At 42.5% G+C, this 18027-nt stretch overlaps 1 protein-coding gene across 1 annotated transcript in view; it reads left to right on the top strand.

The window, feature by feature from the left end:
* Positions 1–95: 95 nt before the first annotated feature.
* Positions 96–18027, top strand: part of Eif4e3 (eukaryotic translation initiation factor 4E family member 3) — a 66963-nt gene continuing 49031 nt past the window's right edge. The window contains exon 1 of the mRNA XM_034511849.2: positions 96–224. The gene's annotated coding sequence lies outside the window, so the exon portion shown is untranslated. The remainder of the gene's footprint in view (positions 225–18027) is intronic.

Genomic DNA, 18027 nt, shown 5'->3' with positions numbered 1-18027 from the left:
GCCGCCTTCGCCACCGCCTTCGCCTTCAACGCCGCCGCCGCCGCCGCCGCCGCCGCCGAGCCCCCTCCCCTCCGCCGGAGCGCGCAGCGTGGCCGCCGCCGCCAGTCCCGCCGAGGCATCCCGCGCCGCACCGGGCCTGGCTGGGCTGGGGGCGCCGTTGCGACAGCCGGGAGGGGAGGCAGGGCCCAGGACGCGAGGTGGCGACAAGTCGCGTTTGGCCCCAGGTAAACGGGGGTCCGGCGGCGGCGGCGTCAAGCGCCAGCGCTGGGGTCACTGTGGCCGGGAGCTGGGGACACGGTGGGGTGGCACGGTCTGGGAGGCCTCGGGGAAGAGGAGGCAGGGATGTCTGGGATGAACCTTCCGTTTGAAAGCTGGTAATGATGGGCAGCAACATAGCGGGGTGATCACAGAACACAGATACCCAGGTGAAGCCTGATGTGGGTGGCAGCACGCGGGGGCGGGGGGGGGGGAGGTGGACGAGACACCCCCTTCACCTCTACCCCTAGAGACAACTGCAAAGTTGCTTCTATTCGAAAGCCTACCAGTTACCCCAGGAAGCCTAGGTTTAGAGGGCAAGGGAGTCCAGAGCCAGGAAGTAGCCCAGCTGGGATCTCAGTTTTACTTCGTCCTATTTCCAAGGCTGGACTTTCAGGGACCCTCAGGCGTGCTTGCTCTCTCACTCTTAAGTAGAACCAAATAAATATATCCCAGAAAGAAATCAGGCATTTTCCTTAAACGATGTATGTCTTTCCTGGGATACCTATTTCCTGGGTTAGTCTGAAATGGCCAGTCCCATGTTTTGGCCCTTAAACACCCTGTCTCCTGCTGGGCCCACTATCTGTATCGGCTTCTCAAACGAGCCCTTACTCTTAAGGTTTTTGGAGCAGCCTGTCTACCTTTCTGTCACTGGCCTCTCATTTGCTTCCTAGTACTGAACAGTTTCCCATCATCTGTTTTAATTTCTTCTTAAAATCCTGTCCATCTGACTAGTCCCTAAATAGTGTGATAGTGTGTGTGTGTGTTTATATCACTATCCTCATTGCTTAACGTGGGAACCAAAATTAAAGACTGTGTTGTTTTTCAGATATGCCCATTAAAAATTCTACATGCGTAATGGGCATCTTGGTGGGCATTCCTAGGATCACTACCATAGAGAGCCTGAAGGGCCAGGCTGAGTTGAGTCAAAACTTAGCCTGTGACAGGTGCTGGAGAAGGAGAGAGGCATGAGGAAAACTGTGACAAGCAGGGTTATATTGGCATCAGGGTTTAAGAAGAATAACAACATCCTTGTGGTGCATGCACCTGTGGTCTTAGCACCCTGAAAACTGAGTCAAGGGGGTAGCAAATTGGAAGCCAATCTGGGCAACATAGCAAGCCAACGCCCAGGAGAGCAGAACCTGGAAGTTAGTACAGAGCCTAAGACTTTGCATTTGGAAATCACTGGGGGTCCCTTTAAAACACAGTTCTGACTCACTAGGTCCAGAATGGGCCTAGATAGTGACACCATTATTGGCTGTTGGCCCTACTTTAAGTAGCAAGGCCTTGGAAGACCGTTTGGACATTTTTGCAAAAATCTGAAGGGGATGCCTTTCTTGGTCCTCCGTGACTGGGCAGTCCTATATATGTCCTATATATATGTGACAGCAAAAGAGCTGTGTGTTTGGGAGGGTGCACGAGTTAGGAATTGTGTTCCCATCATGGAGGTGAGAGGTTGCTGGTGTTGGTTATTGGCCCACAGACCAGGTCTGTGGAAGTACTCCCTACCCTTGTGATCATGATGGGCTGCAGACGCCCCCGACAGAGAGAGGGAAAGAGTGGAAGTGTTCCTGTCGTGTAGGTTGGCCCCCCTTCGAGTAGCTTTCTAGAAGTCCCACACTAAAGCACAATGTGACGGACTCCCACTCTCAGTGAGAGAGTAGGAAAGGGATCTTTTTCTTTGTTTAAAACCAGATGCGTAACCCTAGACAATGAGATTTTGCCACCATGTGGGCCGTACTTGCTCAGAGAAGGAAATTCCTTACAGTCCATGAAGACACTATCACCAGATTCTTTATGTTGTTGCTACAGGCAGCTTCTGTATACTGAGCACCCAGATGCCAAACACTGTATTAAACAACAAAGTGGTTATTTAATGTCATTGCCTTGGCCATGTGTGGTATGGTTACAATTTCTACTTTGTAGATAAAGCAGTGTGAATATATAGAGTGTGCATGTTCATGGGGGTAGGTGCAGAAGACAACCTAAAGTATGCATCCTCAGGTTCCATCCACCCTTTTGTTTTTGAGACAGGATTTCCCACTCTTCTGCTGATGTGGAGCTTGCTAAATAGCCTGGTCTGACTGGTGAGCTAGCCCCAGAGATTGATCTGTCTCCTCTTCCCTAGCACTGAAGTTACAAGCAAACTTACCTGGCTATTTTAACATGAGTTCTAGGGATCAAACTCAGGTCCTTCTGCAAGGCAAGTACTTTACTGAGCCATCTCTCCAGCCCCTACTCTGCCTCTTGAGCAGCAGGTGCTCAGCCCCTTCAAAGGGAGAAGGACTTTTCAAAATATCCAGTCCCACACTCAGGTTTTACTGACCCGTTCATGGCTGAGTGGGCCCCAGGTCCTCTCATTTCAGTTCAGAACCTTCCCCACTGAGTTGGAATATTGATAGCATTTGCTGTTATGAATAGAAATCTCCCAGCAAATCATTTAACCTCTCAAAATACTAGAATGTTAACATATACAAAATGTTTTCTAGGGTCTCCGGGTTCTTAGTTTGTATGTGAGGGGGAAAAAATGGAGTTTAAGTGTGTCTGTTTCCCAAAGGAAGGGAGCTAACCTTCAGAAAAGGGGAAGAAAATGAGTCCATGGTTCCCTTGTGAGAGACAGGCAGATAGATGGATGGATGGATAGATGATAGACAGACAGACAGACAGACAGAGAGACTGCTATCTAGTCTGATGCATTTCTCTTTGGGATCTGAGGGTTGGTTTAGTCATTTGCCCAGAATTAAACACGCTCAGCTGCGGTAGGCCATGTAACTCATGACCGTGGCAATGCTCACGTGTCTACAGCTCTCATCCTCAGCATTTGTTCAATAGATTAAAATAGATTAATACTTAAAGAAAAGCTGTTAACATTTTATTGGCCAGGATCAACTTGTTTCCTTTTTACTTCAGACAAGACTTTCACATATTTTCTTAGGCACCAAATTGAATGTCTCTTGTTAAAGGCAAATGAGATTTTTTTTCTCCAATAAACATTTCCATTTATAAGTATCTTTTTTGCGCATAGATAGAAGAGTTGAACAACCCCCTCTCCCATCAGTAATGTTACCTCTTTGATGCACATAGTGTGACTGGTAATATAAACCAGCTTGTCCATAGAGACGAATTGGCACATTTTGACACATGCAACTGTGGCTATGAGGTCTATCGTCATGGAAGCCATCTTGACCACTGCCTCAGGTTTCTGTCTTGAAGAATATTGTGTTGACAGCCCCATCCTGGCTCTGAAAAGCAGCGAGCCAGAGTCTGGGCCCATTGGATGTTGGTTTATTAGAGCATAGCATTGGACTGTTCTGTGGCAGTCAGCTCTAACTTCAAGAACACAAATAGGCATTGGAATTAGACATCCCTTGGATCATACTCAAATCAGTCATTATCTATGTACCTCTGGGAAAGTTCTGTTTACTCCGAGCCTCCAGACCTCTGAATCTCAAAGGCCTGCTGTGAAGAAGAGTCAGTTGGGTGAGACCTACTAATAGAAAGCAAAACACAAGGCATGTACACGGGTAGCATGTGATTAGTGACCGCCGAAGATGATAACTATGGACAGATGCCTCAGCCAGGATGCTCATACCTCAGTCCAGGAAAGAACAGTGACTAAAGACAAGAACAGTTTGATCCCAGCTGATTAAGTACCAGCTTCCATGCTTGCTTGCATACACTAGCTTGAATGGCTCAGATTTATGGCACTCTTAAAGAATCAAGGAACTGCCCTAAAACCTGAAACTGCATAACCCACCAGCAGGGCAAAACAGCAACAGAGTCAGAAGTTAGGTTTATAAGAAGCGGTTATAGTCCCCTTGATTTTATGGACTTAACCATGAATCCATATGGATATACTTACATGTTTGTCATGCAAGTATTGAAGGCATACTGTGTGACAAGGTGCCTTGGATTTGAGTTGGGGGTAGAGAATATATAAATGTGTCAAGCTACAGTTAGTCAAGGCACCAGTCAGGTAAGGACACATAACCACATACAGCGATCACTGGTTTCATGTCACTAGTGCATAAGCCTTGTTCTCTACAAATTCATAGAGACAGAAAGTTGGTTGCGGGAGGATGGGGTGAAGAATGAAGCAGGGCTGGGAATGACTATAGCATTTGTTCAAAGAGTAATAAAAATCTCCTGAAATTAGGTAATGGGAACAGTTGTACAATGGCCAAGAGAACAGAATTGCCAACAACGCAAAATAAAACCCAAATTGTGTTAATGTGAAGCCATCACTACACCATGACCTTATTAAAGGATGGATAGTTGTCCAGAGTGATATAAACTTCTGCTCATGGTTTTCCCAGTGAATGTCAGCCTGGAGGGTCTGACTTCTTGCACTGTCCTGGGAATGGCCACAGATGTCACACTTGTTTTCTGGATAGTACAGGCTTGCCTCTTGAATGGGCTTCAGTATTTGTGGTGAGATGATGCTGATGTGAGCTTGGGAGGACATATAGAGGGTTCTAGTCAGTACCCTTCTATCATCCACATACTTAGCTGCCATTTGTTTATATGCAGAGATGCACTAGATGTGTTGTGTGCATCGTCTAGATACTTCTATAAAACACCCAACTTCTCAGAATGGTAATTACATAGTCTAAGCTCAGACAGAATGAAGTGACAGTGTAAGGTGAATAGTCTAATTCCACATAAAGATGGGGGATGAGTATTACTACTATGTGATGCCCTCAGAGGTCAGATGCTCTGGAACTCCTGGGACTGGATATATGGACAGTTGTGAGCTGCCAGATACAGGCGCTGAGAACTGAACCTCAGTCTCCTGCAAGAACAATATACACTCTTAGCCACTGAGACATCCCTCCAGCCCCAAATATTAATTACTGACATGTAATTGTAGGAAAACCACCAGCACAATGTGTTAAATGGGCCAAACCTTCTATTACAAAGTTGGGAAGGGAGAAAAAAAAAAAAACCAACACGGTGTTCTACACATTTCTTAAATCACCTGAAAGATTCAAGGTCTCTTGTGTGCAGTTTTGTGCAGTGTTTTTAGAGGCATTAGGCAGTATATTCAAAACATTCTCTTGCATCTGAGCAGATGAGAGCTTTTCTAGAAGGTACACTACAATGGAAAGGTACTTCCAGTATTAAGAAGGATCATGAGAGGCCAACAGGGATGTGTTGTTGCCATCAAATTTTCACTGTTGATACTTGTTTAATGCATTGAATATTCAAGTGACTTAAAGTCATGCCTCAGCATGAGGAAGAACCTTTCTTTAAAATGTTATTGAGATTATAATGTAATTATGTCATTTCTCCCTTCTCTTTCTCTCTCTAAACCCTCCCATGAACTCACTCACCTTGTTCTCTTTCAAATTTATGTCATCTTTTTCTTTAATTGTTAATACATATTTGTATATATACTTAATACATATAAAATCTGCTCAGACTGTATAATGTTACAAACACGTTTTGGGGGCTGACCATTTCAGAGTTGAGGCCTTCTGAGCTCTCCTTCATACATATCTATTGGTGTTGTTCTTCTTCAGGTCATGGTTAGGCAGCCATATTGGTGAGACTTCATGGCTGTATTTTCTCTTGCATTTCTGGGACACAATCTTACAACAGACTTCCTGATCCTCTACCTCTGATGACCTTTCTGCCTGCATTTTTCACAATGGTCCATGAGTCTTAGGTGCAAGGGTTCTGTTATAGATGTATCAGTTGGGACTGGGCTCCACAACTATGCGTTTTGATTGGTTGTAGTTTTCTATAATGGTCTTCATCAATTACACAGAGAAGCTTCCCTGATGAGCAGGGGTAAGAACTATACTTATCTGTAAGCATAAGGATAAATATTTAGAATGTAGTTAGAGATTATATTGGTTTAGTAAAGTGATGGTTGTAGATTCTCCTTCGTGATCCATGACTTCTCCAACAACAAATTAATTGGCCAGGTTTCCAGTACTAGACATTATTTCCCACTTGTCGAGTAAGTCTTGAGTCTAATTAGAGAGCTGTTGGTTGCTGCCGAGGTATGTGTGCCACTGTTGCAGCCTATGTTTGTTACGCTGTTATATGCAGCTCCGTTGTTATGCTGGTTATTATTGTGATTGATAGGTGTCATAGGTGGGTAGGACTATTGGTTGTTTCCCTCCTTTGGAAACTTGCATGGTGCCTCCTGTATCATGAGAGCTAATACTCAGGGAGGAGGCTTTGGGTTAGATCTACCTTGGGTCCTCTGGACACTGTGTCTGAGGTATGTGTTTTGGGAGTCTCTTAGACAACCTTAACAACTCAGAAAATGGCTTCTCGTACCCTTACCTAGTGTATACTGCTTTCTGCTTGGCCGCTGCCTCATTCCTTCCATAGCATTCTGTTCCCCTACTGTGTGTCAGCGCTCCATACAGCATAGCTCACATCTTCCTTTTTCCCATGAGCTCCATATTCATGTGCTCTGTATATGGCAGGAGGGTCCTGAGAAAGATGCTTTGGAGGTCAGCATAGATTTTAGACATCTGGAAATGGTGTGTTTTGCTTTTGTACCTGACAGCACAGCTGACAGAGATCTACTAGGCTGGAAATAACTAATACAGGCAATTATTCAGATGCTTATCTGCTATCTCTATATATCCTTTACTGATGAATGTATCTATTTTTTTGCTCATATTTTTCAGTAGGCCATGTATTCGTTATTGATGTTGAAAGTTGGCACTCTTGAGGACCACCATGGCTTTAAATGTTACTTATATCATAGATTTGTGGCTTGAAATGGAACTGCTTTAAGTTCCTTTTTGGTAAGCAAAACCCAATTGGTACTGTCATGGTGTTCTTTTCCTGTACAGTCACTGGATACTCCTGGCCTAGAACTAAGTATGCAAAAGAATGACTTAATAATCTTAGGAGTGTTTTTTCCTAATAAACACTTCATATTTTTTTAAAAAAAAAATAGTACACATATTTTCTCATTGCATGAGTCTTTTGTTCCTTGTTGTGTTTTTGACAAATTTCATTCATGTGTGTATATGTGCTGCACATGCCACTCGGGCCGCCTGTGCCATGTGTGGAGGTCAGAAGACAACTTGCAATTGTTTCTAACCTTCCACCATGTGCTTCTTGGTGAGCAGACTTAGATCGTCACACTTGGCCTCAAATGTGTTTGCCCACTGTGCCATCGTACAAACCCTTTAATGCTTTAAAAAGCATGGGACTTTCATTTTTATCAAGTCTCACTTTTTATTTTGATTATTGAAGGGATTATAGTTTTGGTGAATTCCTGCCTATACCACATCACAAAGATCTTTCTCCTATATTTTCTTCTAGTAGCTTTATTATTTTTGATTTTACATTCAGCTTTAAAAAAAATTCCACACTTAATTAAGTTTTACAAATAGTCTGAAGTGCAGTCAAAGGTTCTCCCCCAATCCCATACAGATAATCCAGTTGGTCCAGCACCCTTCCTTAACCTTACTGCTTACTCAGTTGCTTTTATATCTTGGACAAAAACTAATTGTCCATACATCTGTGGGTCTATTTCTAGACTCTCGCCTCTGTTCCAGCCATCTCTTTCAGGATCTCAGTGCCACATTGCATTGGTTATTGTGGTTTTACAATGAACCTCAAAAACAGACACTACTGTTCTTCTAGTTTTATTCTTTTTTTCCAAAATTTGGCTATTTCTGAGTCTAAATAAGTGTTTGAGAATAAAGTTACCAACTTCTGCAAAAAGTGCCTGCTGAGATTTCAATTGGGATTATGCAATGAATAATTAAAGTCTTCAGAGCCCCATCTCCTCATCAGAGCAGAGCTTCTCACTTACTTGGTGGGATGTTTAGTTTTAACTGTCACCTGAGATGAGAGTCTTGATGCAGAATTTTCTAGATCAAATCAGCTTGTGGACATGGCTGTGGGGAGTCCTCTTGATGATCCTTGAGGTGGGAAGGCACCCCCTGAATGGTGGCTGTGCCCTGGACTGTATGATTGTAAAGGAAGCTAGCTAGCTGAGCTGCAGAAAGCAAGGGACGGTGCATCCACTCTCTCTGCTTGACTGTGGATGTGACCCTCTTAGTTCTTGCCTGGACTTCCTTGTAGTAATGAACTATGACTTAGAATTCTGAGCCAAATGAACCCTTTGTCCCACAACTGGCCTTCCATCAGCATGTCTTACCGTGGCAGCAGACATGAAACCAGGACATTTGGGTCACCCTTGGATTTTTTTTTCACAGATCTGTATTTATTCGCTCATGTATATTGTTTGTCAGATTTATTTATCAGCATCTCATATTTTAAAAACTATTATAGATAGTATTTATAGAACCTTCCCTTCCAGGTAGTATAAAAAATGGGATTGAATTTTGTAAACTGTTCTCGTATTTTGAAACTTTGCTAACTTATCCACTCTAGTGGATAATTCCTCTTTGAGGATGTCCCATCGGGTTTATTATTATTTGCGACTGAAGATGATTTCAACTTCTCTTCCGACGTAGGAATTATCGTTCTCTTTCATAATGCCATTGCATTGGTGATAGGCTCCAAAATTATCTTGAACAAATGATGAAATCAGACCACACAGGTCTCCCTCTCACACCAATAAGGAAGCATTTGGCATGTCACAATTAAGTATAAAAGTAATTATGAGTCTTTGTAAATGCCTGCATGTGAGCAAGTTCCCTTTCACTCTGACTTGGCTGGGGGTTTCTCCATTTTTTTTAAAGTTTGGGTATAAATGTCAGATTTTACAGATGTCTCTTTGCATCTATTAATAATGTTGTTGATTTACCTATTTACATATTCATGCAAGTTACTGTTATTCTTTCAGGGTAAATCTGACCTAATAGGGAAGTACTCACACAGTGACTCTCATGAATATAAATGCAAAACTTCCAAACAAAATGTTAACAAGTGTAACACAAGCATATCTTTTCTCCAACGTACTGTCTTTAGTGGTTATTAGGGACTTTCATAAAGTGCACCCAATCACACGTGCTTCCCAGCCCCTTGTTGCCTTCTGTGTATCTATAAAAACAGCATTGATGTCACCTGCCTCAACCCGGGCATCGATAATTTATGTCTTTTTGTTTTTTCTAAGTCCTGTAACTAGAACTTAATCAATTTTTTAAACCTTGAAGAATTACACATTGGTTTCATTGAGTTCTCCTCTCCCCTGGTGGTGGTTTTGTTTTATTGTTTTCTGCTCTGACCTTACTTTCCTTTCCCCTTAATTTGTGTTCAGTTTTGTTTCCTAGTTTAACGTGGGAGCTGGATCCCTTGACTCGAGGCCGTTGTTCTGATTTGTGTGCCATAGGCGTCCTCTCTTGTTTCCGAAGCATCCCATGAATTCAGTGTATGTGTTTTTGTAGCCACTCATTGAAGAATGCTTCTAATTCCCCTTTGGATAATTCCACCCATCAGAGAACATACTCGTGTGACTCAAATTCTATTACATTTATTGACACTAGTTTTATGGCCTGGAATATGCTGTGTCCTGTTGGTTAAAACAAATAAACTTCACATGCACTTGACAAGAGTGTATTGTGTCTTTATTGAGTGCAGTGCTCTATAAATGTCCATCAGATCAAGGTGATTGACATTTTGTTAAGATATTTATGTTCTTTCTGGTCTACTGTGAGAGGAGTGTTAAATCCACAACTGTAATTCTGGCTTTCCATATTTCTGCTTGAACTTGTAACCATTTTGGTTGTATACTCTAGAGTGCTGCTGTCAGGGCTAGAGTTTGAAGCTATTGTATCCTCTTTGTACATTGGTGCATCTGTGTTCTCAATTAGTCATCATTGCTGGTGTTGGAAACAAACAGCTTTGTTCTGGCTTCCTTAATGTGGCATTGCATGAGAAGAACTGTTGTCAGAACGAAATGACTGTTAGAATTAACTTAAAGACACACATTATTGGGGGCCAGGAGAGGGGGCATGGGAGAGAGAGAGAGAGAAAGAGAGAAGAAGAGAGAGGGAGAGAGGGAGAGAGAGAGGAAGAGGGGGAAGAAGGGAGGGAGAGAGGGAGAGAGAGAGGAAGAGGGGGAGGGAGGGAGGGAGAGAGAGAGAGAGAGAGAGAGAGAGAGAGAGAGAGAGAGAGAGAGAGAGAGAATATCTCAGGCTTAAACTGTGGGCAAAAGTAGAAGTTGCACTGTCTGGTGGCTTGCTTTGTAGCTTGCTTTTATGATCATATCCTGAGTATATCTTGCAATAAAATTATTTTACAATAAGACTGGAGAAAGACTCCCATCTATATAGTAGGAAACTACCTTTTTTTAAATGACTGGTGGCTTTCTGCTTGAGTCTTGCTTGTCATCCTGTTTAGTAGTCCCTAACATGCAGTTAGAATATAGTCTGTTCACATATAATATCGCTAGCATAACATTTAAGTCCGCCGTCCTGCAGTTTGCTTCCTGCTCGTTTCTCCCCCTCTCCTCTTCTGAAGTTCACTATTTCTTTCTACTTCCTGTTAGAGCCTTGGTTGGCTTGTTTACTCGGCTTCATTGTGACTTTAGCATTTTCTTGTAGGTCACAGTGCACATCTGTAACTTAGCAGGTCTTCAGTGCTGTGCTGAGTCCTCACTCACAGGATAAGAACTCATCCCAGCATTCTCAAGCACCCCCGAACATGGCTGTCACAGGTTTCTCTTGCGTACATTATGAAACTCACACATCGCGGTTGTTTTTATCTCAAGGATCCACTAAATACCAATTGCCGGCTGAGGTTCGCCTTCCCCGGGGGAGGGCGCTGTGGCTACTCTCATATCGCTCATCCTCTGGGCCTGATGCCTGTCCAGCTTTGTATGCTTCAAGGTATCTTTCTTTTTTCTGTTTTTTCCTTTGATTTTCTTTTAATTCTCTTTTAATCTAATTTCTCTATGAATGCCACATTTAAGTAAGCTTTATTGATTTTTCTCTATTCTTTTCATTTTTTCTATTCTTTTATGGTTTCATTTCTGTATTTTCTTTTGTCTGCATTGGGTTGACTCTTCCCCCTCCCTTCACTTCCTTCCTTCCATCTTTATTTTAATGAGGCAGGGCCTGAGACTCCAGTGGTTACTCTAGTGATCTCCCTGCCTGCCTGGGTGCTAGGATTACAGGTGTGAGCCACCATGCCCAGTTCTTTGGTGTAAGGATTTTATGCTGTTGATGGAGGCCTTTCTCTTCTCTAGTATAGGCATCTAATGCTGTAAATTCCCCCTCAGTAGCAATTTCATTTCTTCAGCAGATATTGTCTTACATTAACTCAGATATATATATATATATATATATATATATATATATATATTTAATTTCTTTACTATTCTTCTCCATATGAATACTGTTTAATTTTCAAGCATTTGGAAATATAACTCCCCCATATGTGATAGAATTACATGTTGATGTGTGTAGACATGTGTGGGGATGCACATGCATGTGTGCACATGAAGGCTGGAAGTTGACAACCAGTGGCTTTCTCAACCCTTCTTCTCTACAACTCGGGGAGACAGGGTCTCTTGGTGAACCTGGAGTTCATCAATTTGGCTGGGCTGGGTCGCCAATGAGCCGTAGGGATGAGCTACGGTTTCACTGGCCCTGCTATTACACTGGCCATTATGACTGCATGCACATCAGGCACCCAACTGTGCTGTCTCCCCAGCCCCCAAATTTCTTAGCAACTTTTTGTTAAGGATCTCTTTTAAATATTTTAAGGTGTTTTCTATTGTTTAGTGCATAATTTATCTTGGTGAGCTGTTAGAAATAATGTCTATTCTGTGAATACATGGACATGGATATGGATATGTCAGATACACACACACACACACACACACACATGGAGAGAGATAGACAGATATCAGCTAGGTTGTATTAGCTGGTTTCGTCATTCATTTCTTCCTACCTGTTACCAGGAGGGGAGACCCAAACCCCAAAATGTAATTGTAGGTGGCCTGTTTGTCTTCATGCCCATCAAGCATTGCCTGGTGTATCTTAAGGCTTTGAAGCCTAGTTGTTTGGGACACAGGTATTTAGGATGAGCTGTCTACCTGGCAGAGGTGGTTCAGGGTGTGCTGTTCGCTTCCGTGTTGCCCATGAACTTTGCTCTGCTTTCCCTGACATTAACCACTTTCATTGCTTACACGGCCTCTTTCTTCATTCTTTTCCTTTCAGTTTATTCACATTGTTGTGTTTGAAGTGTCTCTTGTAAATAGCATTTTGTTGGGTCATGATTATTTTAATTTGTGTGTGTTGCATGTATGTCCATGTCTCCGTGTGCACACACGCATGCATGTATGGGCCTATGGAAGTTATCTGGGTGTCATTACTGTTCACCTTGGTTTCTTGACATGGAGTCTCTTGCTGGCTGGAACTCACCAAGTAGGCTAAGCTGGCTGACCAGAGAGTCCCAGTGACTACCTGTCTCCACTGCTAGCATGGTTGGCAGTGATATTCCAGATATCTGCCCGTTCACCCCTCCCCTACTGGGACCACAAACATAGGCCACTGCTCTTTTTTTTTTTTTTTTTTCTACCTGGGCTCTGGGAATTGAGCCCACACTTGCAAGGCGAGCGCGTTACCACTGTACAGACCACAATTTCCTCCGCTCTGGTTTTTGTTCAACTCATGCTATTGCTTTCTGGGTTTCAGTATCTGAGTTCCCTCCTGGTGTTACTGGCTTGCATAGCTGCACAGTGACAGCTGTGTCCTTTGTATTTGGCTGGTGTTGTTGTATGTGAGCTCCCTCCCTTGCCAGCTCCTCCCTTCCTGGTACTCTGTCTAGAGAAAGCCCTTTCTTAAGACTCTTTGTGTGATCATGGGCATTTCTGGGTGTCAGTGTCTCCAGCTCCAAGTGTGGGCAGTAAGTTGCACAGGAAGACCCAGGGAGCTTCATCCCTGTGTGTCAAGGACCCAGCTGGTGCCTGCATTCTGCCCTTCTCACTGTCATCTTGTGGTTTATTGATGGCAGTTAGGGACTGTCAGTATGCTGGATGGGAGGAATAGGGAAAGCATGTTCACTCTGTCTTCCTGATAGAGATTTTCTTGCTTTTGTAATTGAGCAGTGTTTATTTAGCGCGGAGTCCTAGATGGACAGTCTTGCTTTATCTTCTCATTAAGTTGCAGACATTGTCCTGCAATTCTGTCTTCATACCCAAATTATTTTCTATGAAAAGAATTCTCTAACTTTGTTCTCATTCTTTTCCACATACTTTTTTTTCTGGTATTGAGCAACTTGATTATACTCTGTCTTGGTGTGTTCCTTTTTTCTTCCTTTGTCTGTGCATGGGCTTCACTGAGATTTTTAAAAATTAATTGATTTTTTTAACATGCTGAAAATATAATGCAATTTTCATACAAGTCTGTAAGTGGGCTCTGAATATATTTCCCCATTCCCCTTTCAATGCCAGGCAAACACTGAGCCACACCATCAAGTCCCAATAGAGATTGCAACTGTAGGTTCATGACATGCAAACAATCCTCCCATAGCAGGTGACTCAACTGAGTTTATGATACATACCAACTTGCTTTAACTTGTAGTCTGATGTGTGCGAGTTGTACTGTTTTTTCAGTGGGTGGGTGTCTACAATACACCACGTACAATGCTTACGTCATTTCTTAGAAGACATTGAGATGCTTTCAGGGAATGGGACCATATGGAGGAGTGGACAAGTGTTAGGACGACAGGCTTGGAAGTATGGAGTTGGGTTGAAAGTTCATACTTGTTTGCTACTTGTTGGGAATGCTATTACAATCTAGTGTATGAGACAGGGAAGGTAATGTTACATGCATGTGCATGTCCATGTTTTGGCACCTATGCATACTCATATGAATTTGGGAAGATGGCATTTAGTGTCCTGTCATATTCCCTTGAGATTGGATCTCTTACTAAACATTGATTTTTTTTTTTTTTTAGGGGTATGGGAAAGCTAGGCTTCCTAGCCAACATGCTCCCAGGATCTACTTGTCTGCCCCCCTGAGTGCTGGGGTAACAAGTTCTCAAATCACCCCAGAGTTTACATAGGACTCCAAACTCAAGTCTGCATGCTTGCGTGACAAGCTCTCTCTTACCCAATGTGCCATGTCACCAGCACCATTAAAGGTGCAGACTAGGCTAGCCTCCATCCAACTCGTGATGCTACAGCCTCTGTTTCTGGCATGTACTATGAAGCTAGCAGTTCTACTTAATAAAATAGTTTGAGGTTCACAGCAAAATTGAGCAGGAAATGCTGCCCGCCCCATCCCTGATGCTGTGTCTTACACCAGAGTGCATCCTCTGAGACAACTGCTACGGCAGCGGCAGCACACACCACCGTACGCCTGGCTCTTGGTTTTAACTTTGTTTTGGCAGATATGTAATGACACATGCCCACCATCATGGTAGCATAGAGAATACTTTCACTGCCAAAAAAGTCCCCATGTTCTACTTGTCCCTCTCTCTCTCTCCCTTCCATGAGGCTTTGACCCACTCATCTTTGTCTCCATAGTTTTCTTTCCAGAATCTTGTGGGTTTGGATTCATACAGTATGTGGCCTTTACAGATTAGTTTATCTTAACTAATGAAGTGCACCTAATGGTTCCTCTGTATGTTTTAATGGTTTAACAACAGGCACACTTCTCTTTAATAGTACTATTCTATTGTCAACTCAACTGCTAAAGGCCACCTTGGTTTCACCTGAATGATGGAAGTCATGTATGTAGCTGCTGTGTTTGTCTATTTGTCTGCGAGTATAGCTGCTGTAAACGTTTGTCTATGTGTTTGTAACTAATAAAGAACTGGGGTGCTATTGCTTGGTCTTCTGAGATGAGGACTTCTTGCTTTTTAGGGCGCCAGTGGGTTCTATCAAAGTGGTTGTGCCACTTAGTGTCCCCAGCAATGAATGTGAGGCCCTGCTGCTCCATATCCTTGCCAGCATTTGTTTGAGGTTTAGCCATTTTAGTAAGTTATGTCACTGTTGTTTTAATTTCATGGTGCTACAGAATGTTGAGCACGACTCCGTATGCTATTTGCTGCCTCTATGTCTTCAGTGAGATATCAAGATCTGCTTTATTCTTTTTCTAGTCAAGTCATTCATTTTCTTGTTGAGTTTAAAGCATTCTTTATATATGTTGGAGCTGTTCCTATCTTTTTACAATATTTACTTTATGTATATGAGTACACTGTCATTGTCTTCAGACACACCAGAAGAGGGCATCTGATCCCATTAAAGATGGTTGTGAGCCACTGTGTGGTTGCTGGGAATTGAACTCAGGACCTCTTGAAGATCAGTCAGTGCTCTTAACTGCTGAGCCGTCACTCCAGCCCATTGTTCCTATTTTTATTGTATTTATTATTGGCCTTAGTGCCCAAATAGAGGATTTGTTGAGACCTTAGCATAGCCAGGGGGGTAAAAGTCCACGAAAATTTTTTCTTCCTTTTTTGTGGGAGAGGTGGAAAAAATATTTTCTACCTGGAAAAGGAAAAGAATGATTGCTTTTCTAGGTTGTTTGATCCAGAAAGATCTTGAGGCTGTCTCTTACAGACAGCCTGCACTCCATGTTTCTCAGCTACTGATGAAGAGTGTCCCCTTCCCGTCTGTGCTTCCACTAGGAATCCAGGGCTAACATCAAACCTGTTAGCAGCTCACCTCAACTTGCAGACAGCTATCCTGGCATGGATCATTCTATTCAAACCAGCTGGTAATGCTACTGAAGAAAAGGGTGCCCTGCGGTGGGTACGGAGGCTTTCTATCCTACAGCCTGGCTCCCACTCTCCCGGCCCGTCACAGTGCATCGATAAGTTTATGTTACAGGACTCATTTCCATTTTATGTCTTTTTATTTACACACCAATTCTTTTGCAAGTAATTTTAATTCTCTGTTTTATGAGAAAGGGGCTCTGTGTCTGAGTATTCCCATATAAAAGAAAGAAAATGATTGTTTTTAATGCAGATTTGAAGGAAATATAATGGATTTCAGCTACAACAATTTCTCCCCATTTAGAAGAGATGAACACCTAGTTAGATGAACAATGTCATTCCTCCTATAATCGGAATACATCCTGTTTCCATGACAACCTGTACTTACCAGATTGCCTGGTAAAAGAAGTATTTTGATTCTGTCTTTGATAAAAGACTTGACCACACTCTTCATTTCCACAATTCAATTCTATTCAGGGCTTTTTTCCCCCCTTCCTTAACATGGGGCTCTTTTGAAAGGTAGGGCCCAAAGCCCATTTTAGAGGTGAATTCCCTTCAGAATGAAAGGAAAGGCCTCCAAATGCTGATGAACATAAGAAATGAGGCCACTGCCATGGGTCGGGTCATAGTCATTTTCTGGTAACTTCCTATTAAATTAAGTCAACAGCCACGATGCTCCAACTTATTAAGGAGCTGTTTGATCTGTAGAGGAAGGATTCCACTGTTCATTTCCATCTGGACTTTCTAAACAGGAGGTGCCTCTCTCTACTGCTAATTTATATCTTGTCTTTATGGATGGTTTATGTTCTCTTACAACTAAATCCTGTTCTTTCAAGGAGAGTACTGTTAATGATTTTCTCTCAAAATGAAAAATAGGGAATTATTTGCATCATTAACTATGTTTTTTCAAAATTTGAAAAATAATGGTAGTACATTTTATCGATAAGATGTTTAATGTAACATAAAATATTTAAGTTCAATATTGTAAGAAAACATGACCCTTAGACATTTTAGGAATGGTAGGGAGTTGAGCAAAAATGTGGGAGAATTTAATCTAGTTTTGAGGGTTCAGGTGAGTTTGGGAAGGACAAAGTGGTTCTTTGGTATCCCTAAATCATTGTCAATGATAGCAATTATTTATAGTCTGAAACACTCAATACAGAGTCACCAGAGGGCCACCAGGTATCTCCTTATTAGAACTCATGTTTTATAACAGACCCCCAGTGTCAATAGGTACATAGTATTACCTCTGAGAGTGAGTTACTGACCAAAAATACTAAGAAACTTTTAAAGTAATGCTACAGCATACAATGTAACAGTATGTATATGCTGTGTAACAAATGAAAATAAAAACAAGTGAGACATCACCAGGCCCTCTGGATCTATCATTCCTACTGATATTTGTCCCAGTTCAGGAGACTTAGTAATTATAGAGGTTCCCCCGATGACTGTCTGACAGCATCTTCATGGCTCCTAATTAACACTTAGCATGGAAGTTACAGTCCTGAAAATGTTACACAAATCTCTCTCTCTCTCTCTGTGTGTGTGTGTGTGTGTCTTCATTTTAAATCCTACTTTATTTTCTTTACTTCCCGACTGCCCATCAGCTGGTAATGAATTCCCAACCTTTAGTGTACTTAGCTCTTTAGAAATAAATGACTGGTCTGGGGAGATGGCCCATTTGGTTAAGTTCTTAACACAGAAGTATAGGTTCTGAATCCTCAGCACCCATATAAAAATCTATCCAACAGAGGTGTAATCCTACCTCTGAGGAGGCAGAGACAGGTCCCTGGATCTCACCAGCCTTCTAGTCTGGCTGAATCAGTGAGGCCAGGTTCAGTGAGAGACCCTATCTCAAAAAGTTAAGTGGACTGGACTGAGAAAGGCACCTGTTGACCTGTAGCCTGTACTTTCACACATATATTAACATATGCACACAAGACACAACACACACACACACCACATTGCCACAGCCGGGGGGGGGGGGGGGAGAGGGGGAGAGATATGTGAGATATGTTATTTAACAGAATAGTTCAACAGGTGCTTTTGTGAAGGCATCTTCCTCCTGCAGGGGTCACTCTTCAGACATTTGCCAAGTTTATGTTCCATAAACATTACTTTAGTATTTTTTTTCTTTAGCTCTTCAGAGGCAAGCTCTCA

Source organism: Arvicanthis niloticus, chromosome 9, assembly GCF_011762505.2.
Source record: "Arvicanthis niloticus isolate mArvNil1 chromosome 9, mArvNil1.pat.X, whole genome shotgun sequence".
Classification (NCBI taxonomy): Eukaryota; Metazoa; Chordata; class Mammalia; order Rodentia; family Muridae; genus Arvicanthis; species Arvicanthis niloticus.
This window is presented reverse-complemented; position numbering and strand designations above follow the sequence as displayed.